This window comes from Chiroxiphia lanceolata, chromosome 4 (genome assembly GCF_009829145.1).
Source record: "Chiroxiphia lanceolata isolate bChiLan1 chromosome 4, bChiLan1.pri, whole genome shotgun sequence".
Taxonomy (NCBI): Eukaryota; Metazoa; Chordata; class Aves; order Passeriformes; family Pipridae; genus Chiroxiphia; species Chiroxiphia lanceolata.
Window position 1 is genome coordinate 72,464,960 of NC_045640.1, and position 10,762 is coordinate 72,475,721.

General features: G+C 38.2%; 1 long non-coding RNA gene across 1 annotated transcript; it reads left to right on the top strand.

The window, feature by feature from the left end:
• The first annotated feature begins 1,145 nt into the window (after window positions 1-1,145).
• LOC116785359 lies at window positions 1,146-10,516 on the top strand. The gene is made up of 3 exons (XR_004356504.1): window positions 1,146-1,282; window positions 2,592-2,663; window positions 10,431-10,516. It is a non-coding gene; the product is annotated as an uncharacterized LOC116785359 (long non-coding RNA).
• Window positions 10,517-10,762: the final 246 nt, after the last annotated feature.

The following is a 10,762-nucleotide window of genomic DNA, read 5'->3' on the forward strand; positions in this document are numbered from 1 at the left end:
CTACTAATTACCTTTTTAAGACTATAACGCAAATAGATTACATTGAACAATAATAATTTATTTTCATTCTTTCTTGCTCTGTCTTCATTTGAATGACAGAAATCATAACTAAAGTAGAAAATAGTGCAGATGTAATCCATTCTAGTGTCACGAAACATAAAAAGAAAAAAGTAAGGCAGCAATATATAATTTTGGCATGCCTAAATTACTCACAGGAGTTAATACTTATTTTTCCCTGTCAAATTCTTGCCTGAATTTCACGGTGGATTAGAAGTAATTTATGTGCAAAACATTGTAGCAGGCATATGAGATGGGATCTAATTATTCCATTCAGAGAAATTTTAAAGCTGCAAATTTTAGGCCTTCAAACATGCCACATGTCATGGTCTGAATGCAGGGTATAACAAAAATGTTAGGGATACTGACTTTATAAGTTCAGGTTTTCCAACACAAAAGTGTTGCAGGATACATGGAGTAAAATCCTGTTAAATTTACAGGACTGACCACGAGGAGGTTTGGGACATTTGCTATGCGCCAATCAGAAAGAGGGAATTTATCAAGCCACTACTGTAGCTTGAATTAAAGTACCACAGAACATGCATTTTAAACAACTTGATATTAAAATGTTTTAAAATGTTTAAATGTTTCACTTCAAACAGCAGAGAGGATCTATTAGGCTGATGTTGAGCTCTGTCATTGCAGTCAGCTTGGCATTGTTCAGTTTTACATGGGGTAAGTGCTAGCTGCTCTTTAATCCTGATTTCTCCATGAGTGCTGTTTTTAGTGGAGCCTTTTTTGCATTTCCAGTAACATGCAGGAGGTAGGGAATAGAGCCATTTTTAGGTCAGTTAAATCCTAAAAGTGCTGTCAGACACAGCAGAGGGGGAGAGCAGATTTATGGAACCAGGCTCTGGTAGTTCGTGCCATGCCAGAAATGCCATCAGTAATCAGGAGGTGGGGAGCACTCCCTAAAATACATCCCTAAAACACATAGACTCTGAGAAGTGACTCTATTGTTCACTATTTTTGTGTTTCAGTGCTTCATCTCAAACTGTGATTCTACCTTTATATGTAACAAAAATGGGATGTGCTTGCATGTATATTGCTTACAGTGACTTTGTTTTAAATATTTTTAATTGTCAGAAACGAAAGAGAGGAGAAGATGTCAGCAAACCCTTGGAAGCTTTGTCTGCAGTCTGAAAGCCAAAGCTCTGCTTTTTCTGGTTTATGCCTCATCAGTCATGAAGATTTTGCAGTGAGAGCTGAGTTGATGCCAATGCTGGTAAGCCAAAATTGAACCCAGCTCACTTTTCTAGGACTCTATTAACTTTGCAGCACTAGCAGGACTAAAAATGAATAACCATTTATTTCAGTTACTAGGGGAATCAACCATGTCTTCGAATTTACACCGGTAGGAGCTCAGTTAAATAAAAAAGGCATTGAATGCAGAGTAGAATTGTCCTTTAATGGTGAAGGAATGCTGTTCTGGGGTTGTTGGCTCTTAGTTCCATTTCTGTATGTACATGCATCCATCACAGAGACAAGATGGCCATGGGGCTCCTTCACATCATGTGATACAGTATTTGGCAATGTACTGATTGTGCCTAACTCAGAAATGTGTGCACAGTGGTACCTACCAGCACTATTTACAAAGCTCCCATTGCCAGAATGTACCTTCTCAGCCTTACTTGCATTACCTTCTTTAAAACACCTGCTTTGCAGCCATGGGAAACACTACACTAAAAATCAGAGGTTTAATCAAAAATATCTTGCACTGATTCAGCCTCTCCAAAGTGCATGGTCTGCTGTTCATACTACAAACAAATATTTGAGGATGTCTAAATTAAGTCTGAAATATTTAGTCAAGGTTATTAAGAGAGTAATATCAAATTAGGTTCGTGCTCCTCCAATATTAAACTATTCTGATTTCAGTGAGGTTTTTCAATGATTGCTGCAGGTTTCATCCATTATCTCCCTGTCCCATATGCATATTGGCAGATTGCATTTGAACACAACAGGGTGAGGAATTCCATTCTGAAAGAAATACATGATTCTTTCTTTCTGACATACATGTTTGAATTCTTGTATCTTCTCAAAAGTTTACCTTATGTTCACAATACCCTTAGTCTATAAAGGCCTGATTTTAGTAACTGTAAAAACAGGTCAGGATATGTGAAGAGATCCTAATTTCTGAAAGCTTTATTTCCCCCCACATTTACATTATAAATGGGTACCTTCCTCTTCTCAGTCTTAAAGATCGGTCAAAGAAGTATCAATTTATACAGTTATGTTAAGCTACTTAAAGAATGAAAAGAAAATAAGAAGAAATTTAAATTGGTTTTCCACACTCTTCTTTTATTTGCAGTATAAAGTACTGTTTGCTAAAGTAATCAAATAAATATTCTGATTTAATCTCCTCAGATAAAGAGAATTTTGCTCCCATTCAGCAAACTGGTGAGTGTTGTCTGGGTTAACAGGGGAGCAAGGTTTGTATCTGACCCACTCTTACTTGGCATGCACGTGTAACTCATGCACAGAGCTTCTAAAGGCAATAAAAGCACCATCAGCTGACAGTGCCCTTCATTTTACAGATGGGGAACCTGAGCAGGAGGTGCTACAAGACAAAAGGATGCAAGAATTCTGGCAAGATCCACGAGAAAAAGGTAATTGGAAAATACTGTAGTGAGATCTGTCGAAATACTCAGCAGTGTTTAATCCTGGACCTCTAGAAAGCTCTACTACAGAGACTTTGGAATAGAAGTTTCACAGGTTCTGAAAGCCTGTTTTGGGGCCTGCCCAGATGTCTTTCTTACCTTAAATTGATAGCTCTGTCCAGGTATGTTAGGGTCCCTTTTGGAGCTGCACTGCTGCTGTGCAGTGTTCCTACACTCACTGAACCTCTCTGCATCTCCCTAAAGTAAAAAACACAATCCAGTGTGTCCCTGTGTGTGCTGTTGAACAGAGAAAGTACCAGGAGTTCAAGCATTCAGCTATTGGTAACAGTATGAAAATCCAGCTCAGTAACCCACAGTGCCAAAACAGATATTAAATCAAAGCTGCATCTGAAGAGTACAAGTTTCTCGCAATAAAAGATGTATTTCTCTGTTTTCTGGCATCACATTTGGATTATCTATTATACCATTACACATATAAGAACAGGGCTCAAAATATTTTTGTGTCTGAATAAGTTACATTTCTTCCATAATAAACATTAAAGATATGCTGCTATATTTAATTTCTGGAGAAAATGAAAGGCAAGAAAGTAGTGAAGTGGTTTCAATAGGTTGTTAAAAACTGCTCATGCTGTGCAGAATTGGACAGCAAACAAATGAAGTTTTATGGAAAATCAGTTAATATTCAGTGATGCAAATTTGGCTTTGTCAAGGACATTTCATAACTCACAAATATTCTACAATATATTTGTTTAATTATTGCATGATGAAAATATGGAGGCTTGTAACCTATATAATGTCTAAGCGGGAAACAAGTAAGGCTGGTCTTGAGTTACACTTGGGTCAGTTCATCCTTTCCAGCCTAAAGTTCAGTACCGTGGAAAAAGGTTCAGATGCTCTTTCCTGTCTACTCCAACAAGATCCTCTTCACATTAGGAAGCCTGACCAGGTAGATTGGGTATCAGATTGACCTTTTCTCAGATAGCAGGAGGCAGGTTTTGGGATCAGCTGCCACTCTCAGTGACTGAGAACTAAATTCTCTGGTGGTGGGGGGGAAAGCCATTTCTTTCAAGTTGAGCTTCAAGGGAAAGAAACTAAAAAGAATTGGATCAAAGGCCAATAAATGCTGAAGAGACTTCTCTGAGGATCACGGTGCTGTGCCAGTTTTTGGATGCCTGTGGACAGTTAAATAAAGCAAGACACAAAATTGCTCCACAATGTCTTCTTCTGCCTTGTGCATACCTTGAATCCCTCTCCAAGTGAATTCTTCACTGACCCGCTCAGGCTCTGATAGCTCAAACAAGGTGACTCTGCATGAGAGCAGAACAGAGAACTGGCTGCCAGCTCGGTGTCTTTGGTGCTATTTACAAATGAAAAGAGGACGATATGAAGCTTGCATAGTCTGCTCATGATTTTCTCTGTTCAGAAATATTGTATTATTGAATAATATAACAAAGAAACTGAAAAAAATACCCAGGGCACATATTACCCTCTTTTCCCCCCTACTAGATCAGATAGGGAAAACCTAGCAAGGCTGGAAGAAGGCACAGAGAAATGAAAGAAGGCAGGAGTCCCCTTGCAGGCTTTTGTCACACAAACTTTCTAAAATTGTCCTCACTTCTGGAAGGGACAGATGAGTTGTAAAGGCTGGAGGCTGAGTGCTCACAGAGACCCAGTAGCTTATTTAAACCCAGAGCTTCTGCTTTGCTGAGCACACCTCCAAGGGAGACTCTCCAAACAACAGCTCTTCTAAAGTGAATTATGTTCTCTGACAATTTCCTACATGGAAATCTGGCCACAGGAAAAGGTAACACTTCCAGCTGCCCAGGCCCCAAACTCTTCCAAAACTCCGAGAATCTGTCTTTGTGTGGGGCTGGTGCTTTAATCCCTCCTGTTGTAAAGGCAGCAGCTAAATACATCCTTCCTTAAAATCTGTACATCACATGGAGATCAAAACAGACCTTTGAAATAGGGGTGATAAACTCAGGTATTTCTTCACTATGTTGCAGGTTGCAGGGTGCTGCCCCTCCTGTTGTGGTTTTCCTGTGATAGGAAAAGCTCCTCCTTTTATGACTCTTTTGCTTCTGCCTCTTTTTTTGCAAGCTTGTAGAGCTGGTCATGGCAACCTGTCCCTAGGTTTTCAGACAGGTCAGATTTGTTACCAATTATTTTGCTGAATGATGGTCTGTTTATGATTTCTTAGAAGATGTCAAAGTGTGGAAAAAAATAGTACAGGCATATTTAAAAACAAGTGTTAAAGGTTCAATTTATAGAAGACCAAACCTATGAATTGTGTAAAGCTCGAATTTGACAAAGAATTTATTATGAAAAGATTTTAATGAAAACCTACCTTCACCAATATTGTCTCAATTTCTTCTTTATTTTGAGGCTTAGGATATCATTAGCTGATTTAGCATCATTTTGGAGTCTTCCCAAAGGCAGTGCTGACTTAGAAGGTGAGGTTTGATGTAAGTCATTAGGAAGGCAAAGCATTGTGTGTGTAATTAGGTTGGTCAGTATTTCCAGGGCCTAGCATAGGTTAACTCATTTGTGAACATTCTACAGCGCTCTCTGCAACAATGACCCCACAAAGCACAGAACAGGAGTTACAAAACTAGTTAAAGGTTCCTGAGGAAATGGGTATTAACCTGGTGAACTAATGTTTTTCTCCCAATCATAGATATAAACCCAGTTCTGATTACTTCTTTTGTTGTTGTTGATTTTAGTGAGATTGTGACATGGATGGCATTTACTGCTAAAGATTTCATTAAAATCTATGATCACTCATGCATATATATAAAATTTGAATTAATACAAGCCATAGAGATGAGTCAGCATTGTAGATTTATGTCTGGTTTAATGTAGTGAGAAGGATCTTCTGAGAAGACAGAAAAAAGCGATTTATATTCCCATAATTTAAGAAGTGAAGCCCCTCTGAGCAACCCCTGAATACCTTGAAGGATATACAGGAGGACTTTTCATAAATTACCTGGTGCATGTAAAAGAAAGGTTATTCAGAGTAATTGTGTAGGACAGTCTAATATAGTAGGGCAGGAATTTATTTGAGTCCATTAAAATCATTTGTGTCCTGCCAGAGAAAAATCAATGAGATGTGTACACCAGGGGATTGCACTGGGCTCAGAAAAGGTGGAGCATGTGTAAGATCCCCTTGGATGTGTGGGTAAGTTCCTCCAGATCACTGTTTGCTTGGGGCACTAATAGAACTGAGCTAACTGGGTACTGAAATTTTGGTCCTGGATATTTAAATCTCAGCCACGAATCAGTTTATGTATGTAACACTTACTCTGGATTTCATCCTAGATGGACTAGCAGCAAAAATCACACCAGAAGTCTGTGGAAAAACAGGGGTTATATTCACTAGGAGATCTGCTGGTTTTGTTAAGGGAACAAGCAAAATATGTCACTTCCTTTCTCACCATCTTTCTCACCATCTCAACCCGTTCACGTCTATCTACAAATTCTTTGGGAATAATCTTCTCTGTAACTGCATCTCTGAAAATCTAAGCAAATAATAAACTGTTAGTGCATCTTCAGATCATGTGGCAACAAAACAAAAAAAGGAAAACAGAGTCAAAAAATGTCTGTTCTGTGCTGCATGCCCCGGGTTGTGCCACTAAGGAATTGTGGGAGGATTTGACACTGAGTGCCTATTGGCACAGTGTTGCAAGAGAGAGAGAGAGAACCAAGCTTTTCTTTCTTAGGGATTCTTCCTGGAGTGGCTCCAGAGAGAAGCTGCATATAGATATGAGGGAATTTTGATAACCTGCTACTGTAGGAGTCACCAACATATGCCATAAATCACATCCTTCTTTTGCCCTGCCTGTTGATGCTTCCACACTCCAGACAACCACGTTCGTTCTCCACTCCTATCAGCTCCAACATTTCTGTCACAGCTGAATATTTGTGAATAGCCAAGTGCTTCTGTTTGCTTTGCTGCCCACAGTTATGTAAGAGCCTATACATACCCAGAGTGGAGGTTTTTTTAATTCCTGGCTCAAGGTGCCAAAATCTTGGAGGTGTCTGCAAGCTAATAATTGAGAAAGTTTTAGGAGTTACGTCAACTGTGATATCTCATTTCGATGCTGACCTTTCTGAAAAATACTAGTCTAAAAATACTATTATTGATTTAACTCTCTGAGCAAAAAAGTAATCTCAGGCCAAAACTTGGAACCTGTCATTCAGAAAGTGTCTTGTTGTGACAACTGGGAAACTTCTTTTCCTTTAGATGGAAAAAAAAAAAAGCATTGAAATCATTCAGATACAGGGAAATTTTGAGTGTTACAGTTTTGATCTTACTGAGGGAAGGTTCTTGTCACACATATGTGGGGTTTCCTTGACGTTGCACTACGTTGTGTCCTACACAGGGTACCTGTGTGTGGGAAGAGCTGCTGGTTTCTATTTTTAATGTACAGGACTGTGTGTGGCAAATATGTCAGCAGGAATCCCTTTCTCTGTGGTGTGTGAGCTTAACACAGGTAAATGGGGAGATCAAGAACCCTGCAGTCTTATTGTGTGGATCAATCCACCTGTAATTTTTCTGTGGTTTTTTTTTTCATAGGTAATTTTTTATGTTTTATGTGTTGTAATATTTTGTGGGTTCAAATAAGTTAGCAGAATAACAAACAAGCTAAATAAAACAATGCTGTTCTCTGACCTGCCATTGAGAAAGCCCATTAAGACTACAATTGATTTCATAATATGTATTTTCTCATCTTAATTCCATTTTCCAAGAGTCTCTAATGGAAAAGAAACACCTGAATGAGAAAATAAGCTTGAGATAATGATATGACAAGAAGAAAGAGCATCCACATACCCCAGTGGAAAATTCCTTTTGTTCCAATTCTGAAGCTACAGAGGAAAACTCTATAAAAAATAACTGTCTTTCTCACTCTTATATATCATAGCAGAAATGAGTGCCTCTTTTTTCCCTAAGCCATGAAGTTCTTTCACTTGTTTATCTACAGAAACTTTTTACATTTTACATGTCCTCTTAGAGAATTAAAATATTTCACATCACACAAAGGGCTGGAGTTTTTCATGGGGAGTTTCAGGCAAGCGTCTCTTGTTAAGAGTGTTTTAGATTTTGGGGCTTTGTTGTGGTTCCAGGGGCTTCACAGAAAACCATGGGGGTTGAAAAATGTCATGGCAGGTTGTATTTGAAATCCTCAAAGGGGTTTTGTCTCAGGGAATTTCTCAGTTATGTCCTTTGCTGCTGTTGGAAAACCAACTCCATTTTCCCCGTGACATCTCTGTGAATGAATAACTTCTGTCAGTTTAGCGTGTTCCACTTCCTAATTTTGCAAGGTAATATTTTCAGTTAAGTTTTTCTACTGTTTTCTAAACAATTTCCAGTTCTTCAGCTTCTTCTTGAGAAATAATAAGTTGTCTTAGCAGCGCACTGGCTTGTACCCTTTTAATGTTTAATGAAGCCTGCAAAGCACTTCTACAATTTTTCTAATCTGGCATTATTCTTGTAAGCTTCTATATAGTCCTGTTATAGACATAGTTACTGAACAGTAGTTTAGCTGAGTTCTTATTAGAATATTAAATGAGTGATGAAATCAACAAACATTTTTTACTGAGCTTTCTTCAGCTTGGTTAGTGGCAGCTGCCCTGCTAATAAATAGATGGTGGCATAGCAGACAGTGAATATCACCACACCTTGAAGCTGCATTTTAAATTCCTTACAAGTCTGCCTCTCATTTTAGCAGCACAATTTTTATCTTCATTACAAAGAAAAAAAAATTAAGTGTATTTTTAAAGTCTCATTTACATATTCCTGAGGAAAGCAGAATCAAAGAAGTGTTTAGGAATTACTGAAGCATCTGATTAATTGCAGGCCTTTTTCTCACTTAGTTGCACATTAATCTTGAATTGCTGCTTCAGTCTTTCCGGTGACTGAAGGCTCCCCATTATTCAGGGGACATTTCCAGCTGTCTGTGTTGGTAGCAGCAAATGACACTCATAGGTCTTTGCTAAGAAGCTGCCTAAATCTGAAAGCAAACAGCACAACAGCACCACGACAGAGCCAGAACATCCTTTGGGGCTGTCTAATCCATCACTTGCCTGTGAGAGGAATGCAATATTTTCCCAAATTTGTCTCCAGCAAAAGGAATTTGTGTGTAAAATCCCAGTGGGAGAAATTTTGTTGTAACTAACAACACTGGTAGGACTTGACTGTGCAGTTACTGCTGATTTACCCTGTTGTAAATAAAAGGGGAATACGAGCTGATGTCTTGATATAACAGAGCATAACATTGTCTGTAGCATGTTCAGCCACCTCCTCTCTGCCAGGGAAAAGTCTCACCTGGTTCTTGGATAGGAACATTCTGGGGATGCCTGTGTGGGGACACAGGGAACAAGAATGAATGCCAGGGATGTGCAGGGAAGAGGGCGATTGTGCGAACATGTGTAATTTTAATTACCAGGTTTTACCAGGTGATTCCTTTTTTACTGCTTTCGTGATAGTGCTCAGCAGCAGCACATATTGTTATCGTGTTTGTGAACTCCTGGTTATAAATTCAGACAATATGTACTGAGATAAAGGGAAAAGATCAAGTCTTCAAATGAAGAGATGTCTCTTCATACTAGTTCAGGCCTGACCTACTTTTACCTAGTTAAATTTAGATTAAAAGCAGTGTATTTGTGATCATTTTGTTTCAAACATACCAGTAAACTATTGAAAAATGTAGTGTTAAATATAATTCCTGACCCTTATCATTAGCAGCATGAATTCATTATTTAGACCTGCTTCAGTGAAATCCACTGAAATTTAGTTTCTGAACTCACTGAGGCTGGGATTGAAAGAATCCATATTGATGTGGGAAACTAAGGTAGCCAAATTTTTGAATGTGATTGAATATGTGTAATAAGGCATAATGCCATCATTCATCTTAATAGGCAAGATTAAAAAAAATAGTTTTCATACAGCCTTCAAGTAATACAAATGAATTAAAGTAATTCAATTGCAAAATATTTTAAAAGTCACGATGATAGCTAAAAAATAACTGCTATGCCTAATTTTAATAAGAGAATGACAACTTCATTAGCTTTAAAAATGTGTATAATTTACAGGAATGTTGTATTAGCATTGAGGTGACATTTTCTATTTTATCCAGATTAAAATTGTGTAAATAGTCCATTTGAAATGCTCCTATTGTATATTAAAATTAACTGTCAAGGAATTAATTCTTCAACTTCATGAGAGTTATCCTTATTCACACCAGAAGTCCCATTGACTAATGGCATTTTTCAAGCATAATCAGATGACAGTGGGACAAGTATAATAATTACTCATGTGAAAAATACCAGCTCCATCATTCTTTGTTAAAATATTTGCTGATAATGGTTCTTTTCCTGCAATTTGCTGTTTCAGTGTTCAGTGCTGTGCAGCAGACAGAGGGAAATTCTTTGGTGTTCTCTGTGGATGACCAGTTTCTTCCCTGACAGAGAACAGGAATTAAAATGCTGTATAGACAGCACAGAGGTGTGGTGGGGCCCAGGGTAGTGGAAAGGTTGTATTGTACCTAAATAGATAAGGGATCTCACCTTCCACTTTGATTTAAGATTTATTCTTATAAAATAGTCTTAAACAGTTAATACTTCGGGTTTGGTTTTGCAGAGGGGAGGAAAATGTAGCAAGTATATGCTGGAGTGAAGCAAATTAATTCAGTGATGAGGACAAAACATGATCAAGAATATAAATTTTTAATATTAGTATTTTCTGCTTGCTTTCAGGTAATAACATCTTTTCTGAACAGTATGGGGCTTTATGCACTTTTTTGGCCTTGACTGAGGACAACAGTGGAAACTCAAGAGTAGATGTCTGTCCACATGGCTGGCCGAAAATTCAGCTTTATGGTGTAAGTGCTGTCATGCTGTTAGTTCTGGAAACATGCAGGTCATCAATACCTGAGATAACTAAGCAGTTGGCCAATTTAGTAATTCATTCATTCTTGCTTTTATAAGCAAAGCCTTTCTTGGGACTCCAAAATCAATTCATGGGACTCCAAAATCAACCCATGGACATCAAAGAGTCTCCGGACCACAGACTGGAAAATAGTGGTTCA